This window comes from Grammomys surdaster, unplaced genomic scaffold (assembly GCF_004785775.1).
Source record: "Grammomys surdaster isolate TR1022 unplaced genomic scaffold, NIH_TR_1.0 578, whole genome shotgun sequence".
Lineage (NCBI taxonomy): Eukaryota > Metazoa > Chordata > Mammalia > Rodentia > Muridae > Grammomys > Grammomys surdaster.
In genome coordinates this window covers 379,761-402,289 of record NW_021604997.1, presented here as the reverse complement: position 1 = coordinate 402,289, position 22,529 = coordinate 379,761, and the positions used below count along the sequence as shown (strand labels likewise).

Sequence of the window (22,529 nt, the reverse complement as noted above, 5' to 3'; positions counted from 1 at the left end):
TCTCTCTCTCTCTCTCTCTCTCTCTCTCTCTCTCTCTCTCTCTCTCTGGAGAATAGAAAGAAGAATAGAGAGAGTGATGAGAATAAACAGAACACATAGCACCAAGAGATAAATGCATTTATTTGAGGATATGTGGAGGAGAGGAGAGGACAGTGCCAGGTAGAATTACCATGGTCCTTGCCCAGGATGTAGAAAGAGTCTGAAAACTCAAGAAACCAAAAATCAACATCATTTTGGTTTGGAAAATGGTTGTTTGCTGTGAAGCACTGAACATTGGGTAAGTATTAGGCTGCTGAGATAGAGAGCACAATGACATAGAAAATCCAAAGGCAGTGGGAATACAGGAGAAAAACAACCAGATAAGGAATCAAGGGAAACATCCACTGAAAAAATGAACAATTAAGCACAAATGCAAATGTGTGTGTGGTAAATATCCAAAAGGGAACTTATTCACCTTAAAAAGAAGAAGTACTCAGTCATACATTGCAGCATGGGTGCAACTCAGTGGCAATGAATTAAATAAAAGGATGTAGTCTCAGAGGGTAGATGCTATTTTTACATCACTGTGAAATATCTAGGCTAGTCAAGTTAATTCCACCAGAATGTAGAATGATGATAACCCAGGGCTGTAGGAGATATTCTCTGGGCAAATAGGTGTTTACTAAGTTTAGGGTCTCACTTTTGCAAAATTAAGTCTTCAGAATATGCTGAGTGAATATACTTTTTACTTACACCATGTGGACACTGTGAACACCACAAGTCTGTGTGCTTGAAAATTGGCATCACTGTAAATTGTATGGATATATATTCTACTTGAGGCTTTTTCACAAGTACTCTTGAAATGAGTGATTGTCACTTTTCCTTTTCATCCAGGAACAAACTGGCTGACTGAGATTGTCTGCTTCATTCAGACCAAGGGAGATCCCAAGTAGATCTAATCTGTGCCCATCTGGGATCATGCACCCTGGTTAGAGTATGATACAGGATATTCTGTATTAATATATAAGGAAACACCATGACTCATGAGTTTCCATCATCCCATCCATCTTTTCTCCAAGATTCTCTCCAGTTCCAAGGCCAAGGTCAGTGTCCAGTGGTTGAGATTTTCTTTGACTACTCTTTGAACTTATTTTACCCTGACAGGCCTTGGAGCTCTTGCAGAAATGTGAGTGTAGGATTCTCATGCACTAGTGATGCTGATGTATTTCTCTTTTCTCACTTTCAAATTTATGGTTTCTTTTTTCATTAATTCACACACACACACACACACACACACACACACACACACACACATTCCTAAATGTATTCTGATGTTTATATATTCACTTGTCTGTCTGTCTGTCTGTCTGTCTGTCTGTCTGTCTGTCTCCACTATATACAACATATTCCTAAGTAAATAATTAATATATTCCTAAATAAGTCTACATATTTCTAAATCCTTTAGTACAACCTTCCCTGTCAGTACAGTGTTAATTGTATGTATATTTTATGAGTTGGACATTTGGTTTTGGATAACCACTTATTGTTGTGATCTTCAGAACTATTGAGTAAGTCTGGTTTGAGTTTTTTTACACTGTTAATGAACTAGTCATTTTGCTGTTTCATTGTTATAAATCAAATAAAATGAGAAAAGGGGATTTATGACTATATATATTTTCACTCGTGTATGTTTTGCCTACATAAAAATAATAAATGTTTTTAGAAACCCTTGCATATTTGACTGATATTTCATGTAAACTATGCCAGTTAAAAGTTGAGGAATGAGTATTGAACTTCATCTACATTTTTTCCCATTTACAGCTATCTATCTCATCAGAAATCCCAGAGATGTTCTTGTTTCTGGTTATTTTTTCTGGGGTAAGACAAACCTTGGGAAGAATCCAGAGTCACTGTGAACTTATCTTGAATGGTTCCTCAAAGGCAATGGTGAGTATCCTGTGAAATATGGGTGATGGAGGAAACTCAGAGACATTTATTTTATTAATTAGTTTAGTTATTCATGTTATATGTCAATATGCAGCACTCCTCTCCTCTCAATATCCCCCTCCCACAGTTCCTCTCCCTATTCCCCTCTCTTATAAGAAGGGGTACGTGCTCCCAGAGTATCTCCCCTCCATGACACATCAAGTATCTGCAGGACTAGGGACGTCCTCTCCCACTGAGGCCACCTAAGGCAGCCCAGTAAGGGCAATGGGATCTACAGAGAGGAAACAGATTTAGGGACAGCCCTGGCTCTAGTTGTTGGGAGAGCTGCATGAAGACCAAGCTGCACATCTGCTACATATGTGCAGGGGCCCTATGTCTAGCTCATGATAGCTTTTTGTTGGTGGTTTAGTCTCTGAGAATGCCCAAAGTCCAGGTTAGTTGATTCTCTTGGTCTTCTTCTGGAGTTCTTTTCTTCTCTGGGCCCCTCAATCCTTTCCCCAACTATTTCACAAGACTTCCAGACTCTACCTAATGTTTGTATTTGGATTTATCTATTTGTTTTAGTCAGCTACTCGGTAGAGTTTCTCAGAGTATAGTTATTCTAGACTTTTGTCTGCAAGCATATCAGAATATCAATTATTGTGTCAGGGATTGTTTCTTGACCATGATGTATATCTTTTTGTTGTCCAGTCATTGAGTGCCCATTCTTTTAGTCTCTGCTCCATTTTTGTTCCTGCACATCTTGTAGGCAGGATACTTGTGGGGCCAAAGGTTTTGTGCATTTGTTACTGTCTTTTTCCTTCCACTGGGAGTCCTATCTGGCTACAGGAGGTGGCACTGCAGGCTCCATAAAACCTTCTGTGAAGACTCTCAGATAGAGTTACCATCATAGAGTCCCTGGAGTTTCCAAATCCCAGGTCTCAGGGACTATTTTTTAAAAACAAGACAAAGTGATATATAGCTTATAGTAGCCTGGAACTCTATATTGCCGGGGATGACTTTAAAGCATGACTCCTCTATTTGCTACCTCTTGAGTTCTAGCACCTGTTGTATACTATATTTGGTGCTGGGGCTCAACCCTACAATTTCATGTATGTTCTCTAACTTGTCTACATCTCAAGCTCTTTAGTTTCCTCTGTAGGCTTCATTTTATCTCTCTGCATTCAATCAGTCTGTGGACCCAAGGCTCATCACCATTTCAAACATGATCGTGAATTCTTTTTGTTCTCACATACTGCCAAACAACAGGACACAGCAGTAGCTTGCTCCATGGCATGGAATTTTAGTACCATTTGGAGTATCTAGTCTTTTCAGACCTAATCTAGATACATCAGTCATAATTTGAGTAAGAAATGCCCCCCCCATTGGCTCCCACATTTGAAGGCTTGGTTCCCAGTTGGTGGGAACTCTTTCACCAACTTTTCCAGAATATTTATAAGACACAGCCTTGTTGGAGGAAGTGTTCCATTCAAGGGGGCTTTGAGGGGTTAAAGCCACTTCCAGTGTACTCCCTCTGCTTTCTGCTTGTATCAGAGGAAATGAAATCCCAGTTCCTCATTCCTATAGCTCTGCTGCCATGGAGAAGCTCTCTCTTCCTTAAGTTGTCTTTGTTCATGATGTTTTATCACAGCAACAGAAAAATAACAAATACTGTGTTCTTCCTACCATGCTTCTCATTTGTAGATTTTCTTAGTCTTTTTTTTTTTTGTAATGGCTTCTTATACATCTTATATATTAGCATGACTATCCACCATTTTGTTAAAATGCATCTTTCTAAATATTATAAATTCTAATCCCTTATTTGTCTCTAAAATATTTTCAGATGTAAGGGAAGAGATCTTTTATACTTTGTTTCTGTTTCAATTCTTATTGAAATATATTGATTATATCTAATAAAGGATTTAATTATTAATAGTTACTAATAATTAATTATTAATATTAATTATTAATAGTTCCTTGCCTACATACAAATATTTTGATAACAATATTAGTCTACTTATCTTTCTTGGCTTTTCCCCATTCTTGCTGATACTGTTCCTTCTCCCAACTAGGTCTCCTTTCTACTTTCATATTCCTTTTCTTCATGTGTGTGTTTGTAACCCAATGAGTTCCACTGCGGTTGCTTACTGGAGCAAAGGCAAAGAGTCATTTTCAGGAACATGGGAACCTTACCAGTAGCTACTCTACTGAAAAAAAAAAAATCAATCCCTACTGGCAATCACTAACATCCTATAGATGCTGCAAGGTAGGGATTTCATGACCCTGTTTCTAGGTACTGTTAACTGCTTATAAATCCTCTAGAAATAGTTGGGGTTTGGGAGCACCTTCTCTTTCCTTGATAGAATATTGAAGGGCCTAGATTTTGGAGGTCTTGAGCAGTTATTATAGCTACTGTGAGCACAAGAGTGCTTTGGCCATGTCATATATAGAAAACAATATTTCACATCATTCTCCTCCATCTTTAGGCTCTTATATTATTTTCATACCTTCTCCCTTGATGTTTCCTAAGACGATACTGTGGGCTCTAGATGTCTCATTCATGGTGAACACTGAAAAGGTACTTATTCTCAGAATGTTGGCTAGTTTTGAGTCTCAAATTACCACTGCTAACTATAAGAAGCATCTTTTGAGCAAGCTGATGGTAGAGCTATATAGCGAATAAAAGCATGGCTATTTAGAAGACAATTTTATGTTCACATCATATTCATTTAGCAGAATAACAATGACAGCTAAAACACTAGGATGTATTCCATTCTCTACATAGGCATTTCACCATGTTGACTAGACTAGCTCTGAACTCTTTTCAATATCAATCAAAAAATGTGTATTTACCCCATGATATGATAGCCATTATTGACCAGTGAGCATATTTTGTAAAGCTGGTTGAAATATAGATCACAGTGTCCACAGCTGAGTAAGTGTGGATGACAATCTCCTAATAACAGCCAGCCTAATACTGTGAGGGCTATTCAGCAGAAAGGTATAGTCCAGACCACTCCCAGCTTGCTTTCTTTATGTCCCATGACAAGCATATAAGGATGATTTTAGCAATAGGGAGTTACTAACTACTTTTTGTGGGCAACTGACAACAGTGACAATTGCCTATATTATTTGGATCCTCAAGCATTTTCTAGGGGGTTTTCCCAACACTGGCAATGAAGTTTTCATTTAATAACCTATGACTTCCACAAGTAGTATTTTCTACCTATGCAAGTGCCTTGACTAATATATTAAAAGGCTTTCAAACAAGTGAGTTTCCATAAGGCATTTTCATGTATTCTTGTTTTGATTAATTATATCCTTCATCTTATCACCCCATCTTTGTATAAACCCCCTCATTCTCATGTTCATTCCCTCCACTTCCATATTATAAGTATTCCTGAAATGTCACTTCCTTAAGGTGTCCTTTTCTTGTTCTCCTTCTATGGCCTCTTTCTAGCTTTCTGTCCTTTATGTGCACTTCAAGGTAAACATACCAAGATTTTACCTAGGATACTCATATGGCTGAGAACATATACTGTTTGTCTATCTGGGCCTGGGTTACCTCATTAAGTATATTTTTCTGTTCCATCTAGTTTCTTAAGAAGCTCATAATTTTATTTTTACAGCTCAATGAAATTTCATTGTGTATACATATCATAATTTCATTATCTATTTTTCAGTTGAAAAAAACACAGGCTGAACCTGTTTCCTAGCTATTGTGAGTAGAGTTGTAATGATCACAGACGTTCAACTAACTGTTAGTAGTAGTATATTCTTAAGTATATAGGAGTATACACCTAATTACATAGTAGCATACATTTAAGTATGTAGTATTTTACACCTATGTACATCATACTGTGCACTTAAGTATATAGTAGTGTACATCTAAGTATATCATATTATACATCTAAGTATGTAGTAGTATACACCTAAGTACATGCTAATATATACATAGATATGTAATAGGATACACCAAAGTAATTTTTGTATATACTTAATATTGGATAGCTGGGTCACATGGAAATCAGTTTTCAGATTTTTGAGTAAAGTCCACAGTGATTTCAATAGTGACTGTGTAAGTATGCAATCCCACCAATATTTCACTTTCCCCACATTTTCTTTCTTAAATATTTAAAACATATGTTGAAAGATTTAAAATTTTTATTAAAAAGAAACTTCAAATAAATAAATAAAATATACTGAAACCAATGATACTCAAATTCCATACAACTTACTGAATTTATATATAGTTAGGATTCATATTCAAAAAGAAGCTGTGAAGCTTCACATTAAGTTTTACACTTTCAATATCACCTCAAGTCACTCAATTATCCACCATCAAAACCACAACTCTGTGACAGACTTAGAATTAAAACAACAGTTAGCCATATATTCTCTTTCAATTGCTTATTACCTGAATATACTTTTTTCTCATCCCTTAAGATTTTCTTTCCTTTTCCCAAGGCCTCATGCATATTTTGTCTGTGGTTTTGTGTGTGTGTGTGTGTGTGTGTGTGACAGTTGCCATTCTTCCTGAGTAAGATGAGCTCTAAAAGAAGTTTTTGCATTCTTATTTCCCTGATGGATAATAATGTTGAAGTGTTCAAAAACTGGGGATGAGGCATTTGTTTTTCTCTTTTTGGTAGCACCCTTGGGTTACATGACACAGGTTTTGCTCCAGTTGTTTCTTTTCTTGGTGCTATTTTTTTTTTAATTATTTGTAGACTGTAGATTCACATTACCTGGGAACATGTACCTGGCAAAAGATTTCACCTGTTCTGTAGCCTACATCTTCACATGATGGAGTTTCATTGGTTCATAAAAGCCTTTTAATTTAGCAAGGTACTACTTGTCCATTATTGGTGTTGTTTTCAGAGTGGGATGAGTCCTATTCAGAAAGCACTTACCTGTGCCTCTACACTATGTTTTTCCTTAGCAGTTTCATAGTTTTTGAGTCTTCTGTGGAGGTTCCTGGTCCAGTTGGGATTGGTGTGTGTGTGTGTGTGTCTGCCTGTGTCTGAATGTTTGCATGATGATTGATTAAGATGTAAAAATCACTCTTCTACATTTAGCAATCCAGTTTCCAAAGCACCCTTTACTGAAAATCTCGTCTTTCTCAAATGTATATTTTTGTCATTTTGTCACGTATAAGGAAACTACAGTTGTGTTAACATATGTCATGGTTTTCTATTCTATTAATCTCTGTTTTTGTTAAGAGTGCAATGCTGTTTTTAATTATTATGTCTCTGTAGTAAAACTTAAAATAAGAAACTTTTTTTCAAAGATTGGTTTGATTATCTGAGAGATTTTTTGCTTTCATATGAATTTATTATTGAACATGTTCTTTGAAATTTTCATACACGTATAAATTAAATTCTTATTATTGAAACCCTTCACCCTCTCTGATCTTCCTCAGTATTTATTAACCTCTATCCTCTATAGTTCTTTTTAAAAATATTCATATCTCTGTAATTGTGACCCACTAATATAACCATGATCAGAATCATCTATGAGACTGTGGGGTTGAAATACCCATTGAAACCTAGTAGGGACCTCAGTTGATATACAACTGAAGACAGTTTTATACCCAGAATCTCATTACTATCTAGCAATTCAGCAGGAATTATGGTGTTCCGTGAGTCTCCTCCCCAACCTGTAATTCACAATTGATGAATGCCAGTCTTGTGCAGACCCATTGCAAGCAGCTTCAGAGGATTTTACTCACTGGATTTACTTTGCCATGTTCACAAACCAGCATTTAACAGCACTTATCTCTTTATTGTTCAGCTCCTATATTCAATCCACTCTCTCTTCTGCAATAATCTCTGAGTATGAGAGGTGGTTTTATAAGGTAGCATTTAGGAATGAGTATCTAAGCATTCTGTATGAATTTTAAGATTTTTAAAAAATCTGTGGATAATTACATTAAAATTTTGATTGACAATGTGTTGGATATGTTCATTGCATTTGGTAAGATGGCCGTTTTTGGGTTTTGGGCTTTAAAAAAAAAACCATTGATTCTCCTATTCTTTGAGCAGGAGAAGATTTTCCATCACTTAATGTTTGCCTCACCCTGTTGAGGTTTTCAGTAGAGAATATATCACCTCTTTCTTGTATTCATTACTTTTCTATTGCTGTGAAAAAATACAATGAACAGGCAACACATAGAAGGAATGCTTGTTTGGGGTCTATGGTTCTAGAAATATAAGAGTATATCATTACTATGGCTGGAAGTATGACACCACCCAAATAATCACAGTATTGGTGCAGCAATTGAGATCTCACACACTAATCCATAAACAGGAAGCAGGGAGATCATTCAAAATGGTGCCAGTTATTTGGAGCCTTACATCTCACCTCCAGTGACATACTTCCTCTAGCAAGTTCACAGCTCCTAATCTTCCTAAAACATCCATCAACTAGGGATCAAGTATTCAAATGCCAGAAATTTATAGGGGACATCTCTTTCAGACAAGCATACTGTGGTATGCTTCTTCTGGGGTATTTTCTTGAGGCATCTGTAAACAGACTCATTTCTCCAATTTGTTTCTCAGTTTGTCATTGGTAGATAGGAAAGCTTTTAAGGTTTGTATGTTAATTTTATAACTTGTCTCTTTGATAAAAGTCTTTATCAGACCCCAGTGTTTTCTGTTAAACTCTTTCAGAACTTTTATTGTTAGAATTATATCATCTAAAAGTAAATGTACTTTGACATGCACACATTATATATTACCTATTAAGTATTACATATCATATATCATATATTGTATATCCCTTATTTTTTATGTGTGTCTATGTATAGTGGGGGAGTACATGTATCATCAAGTATGTAGATGGAGACCAAAGAATAACTTTCACCATGTTGATTTAGTTCATCAGGTTTAGCTACAAACACCTTTCCTCTTGAGACATTTCACTCCCTTTGATGTGTCCCTCAATTTGGTTAGAAAGTATTTTATTAACACGTTTTGCATCGATGTTCATCATAGATTTTTAGTCTACACTTTTTTTATTGAATATTTGACTAATTTAGAAAATAAAAATATTTTTAAAATACTTTAGAAAAATACTTTGGCTGTGTGCCTTCTTTTCTTTCTTTTATGATATAGCTTGAGCACCTTGGTATTCTCTGAATAAATATCTGGTAAAAATACCCTGTTCTGAAGATATCTGTATTCTCCCTGAACACCCACATTCCAGTGTCATCCCCTTCCCTACGTCCTGCCTTTCTGTGTTTATAACCCCTGTGTGATTGAATTACAATTTGAAAAAAATAAATAAATTATTTTTAAAAATCTGGTAAAATTCACCTGAGATTGAACAGTTTTTAGTTAAAAATTATCTCGATGTTTGAAAACTCATTGCTTATTATAAGCCTGTCTAGTTTTTGAGGTTTATTTTGTTTAATTGTGAAAGTGTTTTCCTTGCAAATATGTGTGTTTGTTTCAGGTGTCTGGTGTTTGTTTTAATAGGGCATTGTAAACCAACAGGTGAGTACAACAAATTGAATCTTTGTCCTATAGAACAGTGAGTGTTTTTAAGTGCTGAGCCTTCTCTCCATGTGTACCTGTATAATTGTTTTAAATGCAATATTAGATTCATATTGATAGTTTTATATTTGTAGAAAATTCATCCATATCTTTTAGGTTTTCAAGTTTAGATGTATATGATTTTTAAGGTAACGTCTATAAATTTTCTGAATTTCACTTGTGTTGTCATGACGACTCCCCTTTCATGTTTTACTGTATTAGATTTGAAATTTGCTATTTCTTTTGGTTAGTTTAGATAATATTTGATCAATATTTATATTTTGAAAAGAAAACAACTCTGTTTCATCACCTCTGTATATTTGTTTTCTTGTTGATGCTGTTTCCTTAAGATTTGATCAATATTTAAATTTTGAAAAGAAAATAACCCCTCTGTTTCATCATCTCTCTATATTTGTTTTCCTGTTGCTGCTGTTTCCCTTTTCTCTAATTTCTACACTGATTTTACTGACATATCTCCAGCTGCTAAGTTTGGGGTTTGTTTTGTTCACTTTCCAAATTCCCAAGGTGAATTATTAACTAGTATATTAGCAATCTCTTCGATTTCTTAATGTAGATACTTTGAGCTTTGAATGTCCCTCTTACAGCATTTATTTTTATTCCACAGTTTAGAAGATGTTTTGTTTTCATTTTCATTTGTTTGTAGGAGTTTTTTTGTTCTTGACTTCTTCATCATTCAGTTGTGAGTTGTTAAATCTCCATGAGTTTGTTGGCATTCTGGAGTTTCTCTTTTCATTTATTTGTAGTTATTTCATTGTTGTCAAGTAGAATATAAGAAATTATTTCAACTTATAATAATTAAGACTTTCTTTGTGTCTTAATATCTATCTATTTGAGTGATAGTTCCATAGGCTTCTGAGAAAAATGTGTATTCTGCAGTGTTTATATTTACTGTTTTATAGATGTCTGTTAAGTCAATTCAATCTGAGACATCATTTAACATTGTTTACGTTTTGTTTGTTTGCTTTTTTATTGGATAGTTTATTTATTTATGCTTCAGATGTCATCCCCTTTCTCTATTCCCCCATGCCCCAGAAATCACCAATCCTATACATATTTCTCATTTTTGCTTTCATAACATTTTAATTACATGCATGTATTAAGGTCAACTCTATGTTGATGGTCTAGCAATATAATAGATGAAAATAGGCAAGGAACACACAAGATAATAATCACAAATATTCAAAGAACATGCAAGGCAATAAACAAAGTTCTATAATCACATACATGATCACTATTTCTAAGGTCCTATCAGGATGAACAAAATATCTGAGCCTACTTCCCTGTCCTAGCCCAAAGTCATTTTAATATCTGAAGCCTACTTCTTTGTTCTAGACTAAGATTTAGATTCCTGACTGATATTATTTCTTTGTTCTAGCCTAATATTTAGATTCTTCCCTCAAATTTCTTCTTTGTTCTAGCCTAAGATTTAGATTACTACCTGATTACTTCTTTGTCCTAGTCTAATGCCAGATTCCTGCCTGAAGCCCACTTCCTTGTCCTTGGCCTATGTCCGATTCTTGCCAAGCATGCTCAAAAGCTCTCTGCCTCTCCCCATTTTTTATTTCATAAGCAAGACTGAGCCTACCTTAGGTCATTCTGAGAGGAATGCCTTCCTTACCCATTGTGGAATATGCATTATCAAAAGCAATGCAATTTGGTGTTAGGTTGGTAAGGCTCTGTGGAGAATCTTGCCTGTCCTTGGCTTGGCAGCCTTTTAAATTAATAACTCAACCTGGGGTCCATTTTCAGTTTCAAGCCATGTACATTGGCTGACAACACATTGATGCTGTTAAAGACAAGCTTTAACACTATGGGCAGGAATAAAAGTCTTCCCAGGACAAAAAAGGCTAGCATGATCAAGCTATATCTGCCATTCTTGAAGCTTAACCAAAAGAGAACTATTGACCTCAGACCATGTGTCAACCATTCAGAGTGATACTACTGTTTGTGACTTTATATCTAGTAGTATTTTCTATGTAGAACTGGATGGACTTGTGATTAGAATTGCACTGCCCTCTCCATGCCTTATTCCTTTAATCAATATAGAACATTGTTTATCATTTCTCAATAGATTTTGGTTCAAGTCTGTTTGATCAGATTAAATCAGCAACATTTTCTTTCTAGTTTTATTTGCCTGGAACATTTTGCTTGATCATGCCATTATAAAGTCCCATCTATCCTTAATGATAACATACAGCAAAAATGTACTTCTCACTTTTTGATGCACTCTCCTAGCCTGTGTGTTTTGATAAAGGAATTGACATTCATATGAAGTTATCATTGAAAGGTGTCTATTAATTCCTGTCATTTTGATGATTCTGCCAAAGTACTCAAGCTGTTCTTTTATTTCTTGTTCACCTGTTGGTCTAGTTTGGTTAATGGTTTCCATGATAAAATACTCTTACCATAAGCAACTTAGGAGCAGGAAGTGCTTATCTGACTTAGATTTCAGTTCAACAATCTACCTACAGGAGAAGCCAGCGCAGTATCTGGAGAAGGAACTGAAGTGAAACCAGTTTTCAAATCAGCTTACTAATTCAGTCAGTGTTTCACTCTCAGATTTGTCATACAGACCAGGTCCACATGTGTATGCTGTGGACCATGCCACCTCAATGATTGGTCAAGACGATCATTCAACTACACAGCCACAGGCAACTCTGATGATGTAGGACTGTAATAGGATAATTTGGTCTCTGGTAGAGCACTGGCTTTGAGGTAGCCTGAGACCCAACAGGTGTCCATTGTCTGTGTAGGTATGGCACATATCTCGCCATGCCCCTGGATTCCAGACTCCTGACATATGGTCTACATTTCCATTAACCTGTGCCTTGCAGTCACATTTCACTTTGCAGCCCCTCCCAAAGGGGTGTCACCTAACACACCTAACATCATAAAAAATACTGTTCTCCCTTTTCTGTCATCAATATTTTTTGTCTTCCTAGTGCACCTCAACAGGAGGCAGGTGCTTACAGGAATCCCCTCTGGATTCCCATATATGTGTGATAGAGTTCCCACAGCATATACTCCTGTCATTGTAGCTTGGCAGTAGGATATCTCCTCATGACCTCCATAGTAAGTCTGTGTGGTAATGAGTTTGTTAATGAACTTGATTTTATCAGTTCTCTATTTGTATATTTGCTTCAAACATTATGTTTCGTGTTATAAATACAGACTAGTAAGATATTTCTCTTAGTGAATCTTTCCTCTTCTGCTTTTAGAAAAGTTAGGAAAATGAAGCAGATCCTGTGTTAAGAATTGTAATTTACACTTTACTTCTCCCTGCACACAGTCTTATATGGATGATGGTTTGAGCACATCTGTGGTTGGCTGTCTATGAGAGAATGGGACAACTTCCTCTAACTGTTCTATGAAGACATGAAAAAGGTGAGAATCAGTATTAAAGTCACCACAGAGTTAAGAATTAGACCCTAGTGATGAGTAAGGGTACTGAGAACTGTGATTTTTTTTGCTTGTTTTTACATTTTAAAAAATTATCTTTTATTAATTAAAACAACTTATTTTGAATTTATTTTGATCATATTCACCCTCTTCCTGAGGCCTTCCAGATCCTTTATGCCTCCTTACCCAACCAATTTTAAAGTTTACTTCAAAAAAGTCTAGGATAACAAGTTTCTCAAATCAAGAAAAGAAAATATAATACAATGCAATATAAAATAATGTGCTGGATAGTTGTGTGCCAATATGTCACAAGCTATAATCACCTGAGAGAAGGGAACTTTAATGATGAAAATGCATCCATAAGATCAGGCTGTAGGCAAACCTGTGAGGCACTTTCTCCGCTTTATCTGTTGTACTTGTTGGTGAAGCTTGCCTCTGAGATATCTGTTAGAATTCCTAAAATTTTCATTTTGAAATTTCATTTAATTTGTATTTTCTCTATTGATTCTATTTCTACCAAGGTGGAAATCAGTTTAATTCATTTCCTTCCACTGTTTCTTTGTGCTTTCATAGATTCTCTAAGGGATATATTCCTTTCATTTTAAAAGACCACTATTATTTTCATGCAAGCTGTTTTAAGGATTTTTCATTGCACCTCAGCTATGGTAAAATATTCTGGGCTTTCTGTTTTATGATGGCTGGATGTAGTAGAGATATACTGTCCTGGTCATTATTGATTGTTTTTTTTTAACACTGGCATTTAGGCATCTTATGTTTGGAAGATAATAATTCTAGGTGCTGACATCTGGTCTTTTCCTTATTGGGTGGGAGTTTTGTCCTCTGGCTTCTGTTTCAATCTCGTTATTAGGAAAGTGAGTTAGTTCTATGTAGCCTGTAGGAACTACAATAGGGTTCCATTGAAGATGTGTTTATGGTATGTGGGACCTGAGAGTTAGGAATAGAGATAGGTTGTACTCAGTAGAGGAACTGCACAAAAAGGAAGAATGCAGGGTGTTCCACCAGGATCTGCTTAGTCAATCTCCTGGGAATAGAACCAGATAGTAAGGAGAGGCCACAGCATATGGTTTGTTAGAGAAGTTGGGATGAGACTCAGGGATTGGATTTGAACAACGGAGGGAGAGATGAACATCTGAAGATGTAAACTAATTGCTTCCCTTGTCATAATGGGCATTGGCTTCCTTCGGAGTGCATTCTGGAGTTGGGAGCTGGGACAAAGTGACCCACCCACAAAGTTTGGTGTTCTTTTGTAGAGATAAGTAAGAGACTGGATGATTGAACTTTGAGACATGCTGGGAAAAGTGAAGATCTATCTGGCCTACCTGTTTCCCTGGCTAGAGTGGTCTGTGAGTTCCCAGGGAGTGCTGAACTTGGGAGCTGGGATAATGCAATGAGTGGAGGGATGAGAAATATTAGAAAGGAAAGATCTTTGGATCTACTAGAGAAGGGAAGTGATGTCACAAGTTTTCTGCTGCAGAGCTAAGGATGAGGTTTGGGCATAGGATCTGGAAAAACAGGGAAAAGTTGAAAGTCTTCTGTTAGCCTACCTGTTTCCCTAAGTGATTGAGAAACATAATTATTAATAAAAAATTAAAGTTCAACCAGACAAAACCAGAAGATGAAATTATTCAAAAATAATTTGACATCGTAGTGTTATTTCTCAGGAAGCAGAAAATTTACATGTAAAAAACATACATCATTCTTTTTTTTTCCCTCATATGTAGACTCTTATTTAATCATCATGAAATTCAGTTTTCCCTAGGAAGGATAACTACCTATCTGTCTGGTGCAAACTAGTGTAGATTCACATAAGTCAAATCTATGACCATTTAACACACTGTTTTCAAGTATTGTCATGATTCTTTACCTTCATATGAAATATTAAGTGAAACTGTGATAAATATGTAAAAAATGTTTTAAACCAATTAAGCCTCCTGGCACTATCGAAGCACAAGTTTTGGTGTTCTAGATTTTGTCTGGTAATGACTACCTCCTAGGATTAAATTAACTGTGGTAGTACACAGTTATTGTTGCAACAATTGGAGATCTGAGACAGAAAAAATGTGATTTTGATGCACACCTGAGCTGCAACCTGAAATGCTTATTCGAAACAAAATCTCTCAGAAGTACTCCAAGTAATAAAATTTGAGAACATATTTATGAAACTCCTGTAAAACTTTATTGTTTTCAGTTAGACTAAGCAAACAATACTGTCTGGCATTAACATTAATCTTTGTTGAGGTCTTTGTGCATATTTGTTCATTCACTTTGATCATTGTTTAGAAGCATTTCTATAAGTTTCTTTAAACATCCCAGGGCAGGTTAGGTATGGTTGTACATACTTTTTCATGCCAGCACATGGAAGGAAAAAGCCAGATAAATGTATCTCTGATCTCTCTGAGTTTGAGGTATACTGGTCTCCACATCAACTTCCATTGCACAAGACAAAACTCTACAGTTAGGCCCTGTCTTAAGAAAAAAAATATCAGTATACTTACTGAATATGTTGGCACACAACTGTGACCACAGCACTATGTAGATACAGGCAGGAGGATCTGAAATTCAAGGTCATTATCCTCTACAAAACAAGTTTAAGTTAATTCTTGGTTCTATGAGAACTTGTCTCTAATATTTTCTCCTCCCTAAAGAAAAGCCCAGCCTCTGTCTTTTAGGAACCAAAGATCAGCCAAATTGCAAGCTCATTCAATACATAAATGTTATGTGTACATACTTCTTGCCTGTGTTCCATTGCTATGGGAATAAGTTTTCAAAAGTTTAAAATATTATACAAACACTGATGTTTATGTTCCTGTTGTTCTATATGTGAATACCTGAAAGTGGTCATAGAATAAATCCCGTTGTGGAATTGTGAAGGTGATTTTTAAAAAGATAGTGTTACTAATTCTAGTAGTAGCAACAGAAGTGGCAGTGGTGGTGGTGATATGTATACATTTCTGTTTTTAATGCCTACAGAGGTGAGAAGAGTGTATAGGTTCCAAGGGACCTACAGTTGCATGTAGCTGTAAATCTATTTCTTTGGAGCTTAGAAACTGATCTCAGATCCTCTGCCTATGCAATACAGACAGATGACTCTCAAAGAAAATTTACCTGTGCAAATACATCTTTGAGAGTCATCTCTTCAGCCTAGAATCATGGAGTCTTGAGTCATAAATATTTGCTATATTTATTACTATTTTGTTGTGTATTATCAGCAAATTCCAATTCACTTTATAAAATTCTAGCTTAAAAACATTTTTTATTTAAATAAACCATTTATTTTGGATTTTATTTACTGAGGTTGGATATGACAAACATTTCTAAGTGTGATGCTATGGAAATTAAACAAGTATTACTTGGTCTTTTCTGCTGTGGCAGACTTCTAACTGGTCTGCTGCCCTGAAGATGCCATATCCTGACCCATCCTAGAAGAACAACTGTACCCAGAGTAGCAGGTAAGAACCCTCGTCTACAACACTAGAGCTGCAGCTGAGAGCCTGGGGCACTCAGGACCCATCACTCACCCAAACTCTGCCATCTAGAATACCACTCACCTTCTGCCACTTACTTGGTCCACGCTGCTCAGACAGAATCCTATCAGGTCTGCTCCCATGATGATACTATATCCTGATCCATCCCAGAGTAACCACTGCACTCAGAGCAGTGGAGGAACCACTGCATTCAGAGCAGTGGAGAATCTGATGCACTCAGAGAAACTGAGGAAGCTGGATTCTCAGGATCTCTAACATGCAGAGGATCATAGGGTTTCAGGATCCCTGAGGCAGCCTGAGTCCAAGGAATTCTTCCACTAAAGATCTTCAGGATCGCAGGATCTCAGTCACAGCTGGACTCTGAGGCCTTCTGACATAAGCAAGATAACAGGAGAGACAGGCTCCAGTGAGAGACAGTGAGTGTATGTAGCAATAGAGATAAGCAGAGGGGGAAAGGCAAGCATAAGAACATCAGAAACAGAAAACAAGGTTACCTGGCATCATCAGAACTCAGTTCTCCCACCATAACAAGTCCTGGCCCCTCCATTACACTGGAAAAGCAGGATTCAGATTTAAAATCACTTCTCATGATGATGATAGAGAATTTTAAGAAGGATGTAAATAACTCCCTTAAAGAAATACAAGACAACACAGGTAAGTAGGTAGAAGCCCTTAAAGAGGAAACACAAAAATTTCTTAGAGAATTGCAAGAGAACACAAACAAACAGGTGAAGAAATTAAACAAACCATCCAGGATCTAAAAATGGAAGTAGAAACAATAAAGAAATTCTAAAGGGAAACTACACTGGAGATAGAGTACCTAGCAAAGAGATCAGGAGTCATATAATGCAAACATCACCAACAGAATAAAAGAGATATAAAAGAGAATCTCATGTGCAGAAGATACCATGGTAAACATTGACACAACTGTCAAAGAAAATGCAAAATGCAAAAAGCTCCTAACCCAAAACATTCAAGAAATACAGAACACAATGAGAAGACCAAACGTAAGGATAATACATATAGATGAAAGTGAAGATATCCAACTTAAAGGGCCAATAAATATCTTCAACAAATTTATATAAGAAAACTTCCCTAACCTAAAGAAAGAGATGCCCATGAACATCCAAGAAGCCTACAGAACTCCAAACAGACTAGACCAGAAAAAATTCCTCCTGTCACATAATAATCAAATCATCAAATACACAAAACAAAGAAAAATATTAAAAAGCAGTAAGGGAAAAAGATAAAGTAACATATGAAGCAAACCTATCAGAATTACACCAGAGAGTATAAAAGCCAGAATATCCTGGACTGATATCAAACAGACCCTAAGAGAACAGAAATGGCAACCCAGATTACTATACCCAGCAAAACTCTCAATCACTATAGATGAAGAAAACAAGATATTTCATGACACAACTAAGTTTACAAAATATCTTTCCACAAATCTAGCCCTACAAATCATAATAGATGGAAACTTCCAATACAATGAGAGAAACTACAAACTAGTAAAAGCAAGAAAGAAAACTTCAAGCAATCCCAAAAGAAGATAGCTAAACAAACATAATTCCATATCTAATAACAAAATAACAAGAAGCAACAATAACTTTTACTTAATATCTTTTAACATCAATGGAATCAATTTCCTAATATAAAGATGTAGACTAACAGAATGGATATATAAACAGGGTCCAGAACTTTGCTGCATAAAGGAAATGCACCTCACTGAAAAAGACAGAAACTACCTCAGAGTAAAAGGATAGAAAACAATTTTCCAAACAAATGGTTCCAAGAAATAAGCTGGAGTTGCCACACTAATATAGAATAAAAGAAGGACACTTTATACCTGTCAAAGGAAAAACCTACCAAGATAAACTCTGAACATCTATGCTCCAAATACAAGAGCACCCACATTCATAAAGGAAACTTTACTAAAGCTTAAAGCACACATTGCACTTCACACAATATAAGTGGGGGACTTCAATACCCCACTCTTATCAATGGACAGATCATGGAAACAGAAACTAAACAGATACACAGTAAAACTAACAGAAGTTATGAACCAAATGAATTTAATAGATATCTATAGAATATTTCATCCTAAAACAAAAGAATATGCCTTTTTCTCAGCACCATATTGTACCTTCTCCAAAACAGACCATATAATTAGTCACAAAACAGGCCTCAACAGATACAAAAATGATTGAAATAATCTCTTGCATCCTATCAGATCACCATGTACTAAGACTGCTTTCAATAATAACAAAAACAATGGAAAGCTCACATACAAGTCAAAATGAATAATATTCTGCTCAATGATAAACTGGTCAAGGAAGAAATAAAGAAATTAAAGACTTAATAGAATTTAATTAAAATGAAGGCTCTTCATACCAAAACTTATGGGATGCAATGAAAGCAGTGCTAAGAGGAAAACTCATAGTTCTAAGTGTCTACAAAAAGAAACTGGAGAGAGCATACACTACTAACTTGATAGTAACCTGAAAGCTCTAGAACTAAAAGAAGCAAATACACCCAAGAGGAGTAGCAGGCAGAAAATAATCAAACTCATGCCTGAAATCAACCAAGTAGAAACAAAAAGAACTATCCCAAGTATCAACAAAACCTGGAGCTTGTTCTGGGAGGAGGGGGAGTCTCTTCTTTCTTCTCCTCATTGGTTCTTCTTGAGGCAGCTGTAGGATATGAGAAATAGAAGAACATCAGCGTGGGGGTGTGGGTAGAGAGATATGACTTGATCTTAAGAGGTTGGGGTAAATCCTTGAGCTTTACAAAATTTGGTAAGACTTTGGTCTTATGAGGTATTTAGGTTTTAATAAAATCTTAGTTATCTATGTTACTAAAGTTTACTTACTATGCCACTGTAGCTGACCTGCCCTCTGGTATCCTCTGAAGCCAGAAACTGCAGGTTCTGACACTATCACCTTAGCCACAAAACTGCAGAGGATTAGGCAAATAGCCTTTGTACTCTCTAACTTACATCTGCTAGCTTGAGGTCCCAGGAAGAAAACACACTTAGAGAAGTTATCATAGCTTATTACCAAGTGTAAAAAGTTTCCTATGAAAGCTATCTAAGAGAAAATGTGGAAAGGTCCTAAGTGGGGAAAAAGAAAAGATTCTAACAAAGGAAAAATTCTAAGTTAAAAAATTCTAAGCAAAGCAAAAGGAAAGAAAAGGACGAATGGCTCCTAACGAACTTCTATGACTTCGACTACTCTGTTCTACTAATACCACGACTACTACCCTCTTTGTCTTTGTCCTCAGTACTTATGCATCTTTCAGAGTACATGGTCACATGTTTCAAAGTTCATCACAAGTTCACACCAAAATTCAAATCATAAATTGAAATAGAAGTTTACAACAGATAATGTTTACATGCATATCCACTAGGAGTAATTATCTGACTAAACATCCATCACTTGTCTAGCTCCACAGGTTCACTGAAGGATTAAAACTATAACTAAGAAATTAGTGAAGTTTTGTATAGATAAACTCAGGCAGTATTTTCTCTTCTGTCCTAGTAACTATAATAAATCATGGACTTCATTTTAGTGACATTTGGTTAATTGTTTTACAGCCTCTTGGAATGTGCTCTGAGCAGGAGAAAGTCTGGTTACTATGTAAGGGAAATTAACTGATGACACTCGGGAGACTGGCAGAGTTCTCATTACAGTTTTGTGTGGTGCGCTGCTGCGCATGCATAGTCTCCCTCCTGAAATCGCCATTAAACACCAGTAAGGCGAATGCCTGAGCAGCCGGTAACTGTCAAAAACTGACGCAGCCCGACGTGTCATATCTGTCGAGATGCATCAGCCAATAGAGTAGGGACACGCCGACCCGATGGGTATATAAGGAGAGCTCCTCTTCCCCTCGGGGTCTTTCCTCATTTTCATTGGAATAAAGCTTGCTGCAGAAGGATCCTGGTGTCCGAGTCCGTTCTTGCTGGCGAGAAGGTGACGCGGGTCACAGTTGGTGCCGAAACCCGGGAACAGGCCGAACCATCGCCAGGCACCGAGGGAGACCCTCCGCTCGCGGAGTGGATTCAGAACTGCAGACAAAGGTAAGCTCTGAGAGGCATGTTTGGCCTTGATCTATTTCGTGTCCCTCCCCAGGCAGTGCTCGTTCTCTTCCTTCTGGTTTTGCAGGATGAGAAAAGCCGCTCGACTATAGCGGCAGGCCAGGGAGTGCTAGACGAATTACAGACCAGCATGTCAGAAACAGAGCAGGATAAGCGCTTAGGAGCTCAGAAAAAAAAGGGAGCTCAGAAAGAAAAAGGAAAAAAAGGCATGTCTAAGAAAACAGACCCTTCCAAAGACGTTCAGTCCACGGAAGTGAGAGGTAGGGGAAAGGATGCCCTTGGGAGAGACGAAGGGAAAAGAAGCCTCAGAAAGAAATCTCTTTATCCAGTAAAGGAGCTGGAGGCCTCGGGGCTTGGTGGCTCTGAGTCGGAGGAGCTAACTTCCTCTGAAGAGGAAAGAGCTGCTTCAGGTGGGAAGAGCAGGGTTAGAAAGAATTGGAAAATTAAGAAAGCAGGGTACTGAGGTGTTACAATAGCTGCCTGCTACATCTCCAATTAACGAGAAGAAAAGTTACATCTTGAATATGAGAGAGAGAGAAAGGGTTTTAGAAAAACAGTTGTCCTCTCTCTGAGCTGTGTCAACAAAAAAGAATGAAAAGGCTATTTCAGAGCTCATCTAGAAAAAGAAAGAAATTCGGGAAACGTCCTGAATTTCTCTTTATTTATGTCCTTCTTTGTTGTCTGTCCTTGGCGCGCCAATGTCCACGTGTTTGTGTTTGCTTTTTGTTTCATTGTCTAAATGTTCTGTGTTTGTTGCATGTTCAAAAGAAAAGATCGTTAAAACTGCTTGATACAACCTTTGGGCTAGTTTAACTTTGTTTTAAAGACAGTCTTAATATACACAGCAGAGGCTGATAAGCTACCCTACACCTGTAGCTAAGAGTTGAGCTGAGCTGAAAAAGCCTTTCCAGGAATTGACTGTTGGCATAAGCTGCTTTTAAAAGAAACCAATAGCTTTTTGGGTTTTATAAAGAAGCGAAGAGTTGTTTTGTCCTAGAAAAGTCTCGGTGACAAGGTGCTTTTCTCTTGAAATTACAGCTAGAAAAGGCAACAAATTTTGTTTGGTCTAAATATATAAGATGCATAGCCACTTCATTGTTGTTTCTGATTGGTTTTAAAAGTATAAAAATGTTCTAAATTATTGGGTGTGATTAGAAATTTACAACTTTGGTAACAGAAAGTTGGTGTAAAACTAACTCAGTGTTATAGTCATTCAGAAACCAGAAACCAGTATCTCTTCAATGAGATATTAAAAGCTTCTTCATCAAAAGAAACTCAAAATTATAGTTAAACTGCCAGTATTCCATTGGCTACAGTTGGCAGTTCAACTGTGAGTTTGGAATTCTTTGACTCATCCATGTTTATGGTTGAGAAGAGGATAGAGGAGAGTTGCCTATTTTGTCAGGAGGAGATTACTTGATTTGGAGCTCAGATTGGAGTAACACTAGTAAAAATCATAGTGCCATGATGAATGCTCAGACAGGCATGTAGATTGGGATATTAACATGCTTCTAGGAGAAGGTCAGTGTGAAGGCAATGTTAATCAGGTTGAACTGCCTACACAGCTCTCAGACCATACAAGCAGACTTAGATACATTCATCTTTGCGATGAAATTGCACCCTCATACAATCAGGGTCTGGCCATAGCTTGCACAGAACCTGACAGCCGTTACAAAAGAAACGGCCGTTACAAAGTTGCGCCCAGAAGCTTGGAAGGAGCTTAGAGCTCAATGTTTCCAAATGTTTCTTAAGGAGCCAGGAAAAGTGGTGATGGTTGCTATTTGCATTAATGGCTTAAACTGCTTCTTTAAATTTCTTGCCTGGATTTATATGGGTTCAGCAAGTATGTTCTCAGAAGCTATACACTCATTATCTGATACTTGTAACCAGGGTTTGATAGCACTAGACATCAGCAAGTCTGTTCAGACACCAAATTCTTCTCACCCCTGTGGCTTTTCAAATATGCGCTATATTTCTTCATTGATTAGTGGTATTGGTATTTTCATGATGGGCGCAGGACTCTCTTGGTATCATGGAGTCATGGGATTGCTTCATCCTCAACCAATGGAA

At 36.8% G+C, this 22,529-nt stretch overlaps 1 long non-coding RNA gene across 3 annotated transcripts in view; it reads left to right on the top strand.

Annotated features, from left to right (window-relative positions):
* Positions 1 to 20,487, top strand: part of LOC114633335 — a 20,924-nt gene extending 437 nt beyond the window's left edge. The window contains exons 2-7 of one of the 3 annotated variants that reach the window (XR_003713189.1): positions 57 to 277; positions 874 to 1,082; positions 1,801 to 1,926; positions 12,748 to 12,842; positions 16,251 to 16,327; positions 20,285 to 20,487. This is a non-coding gene — a long non-coding RNA (uncharacterized LOC114633335). Of the gene's footprint in view, positions 1 to 56; positions 278 to 873; positions 1,083 to 1,800; positions 1,927 to 12,747; positions 12,843 to 16,250; positions 16,465 to 20,284 lie in introns of those variants that run through there. The other 2 variants (XR_003713187.1, XR_003713188.1) reach the window with 2 other exon arrangements.
* Positions 20,488 to 22,529: the final 2,042 nt, after the last annotated feature.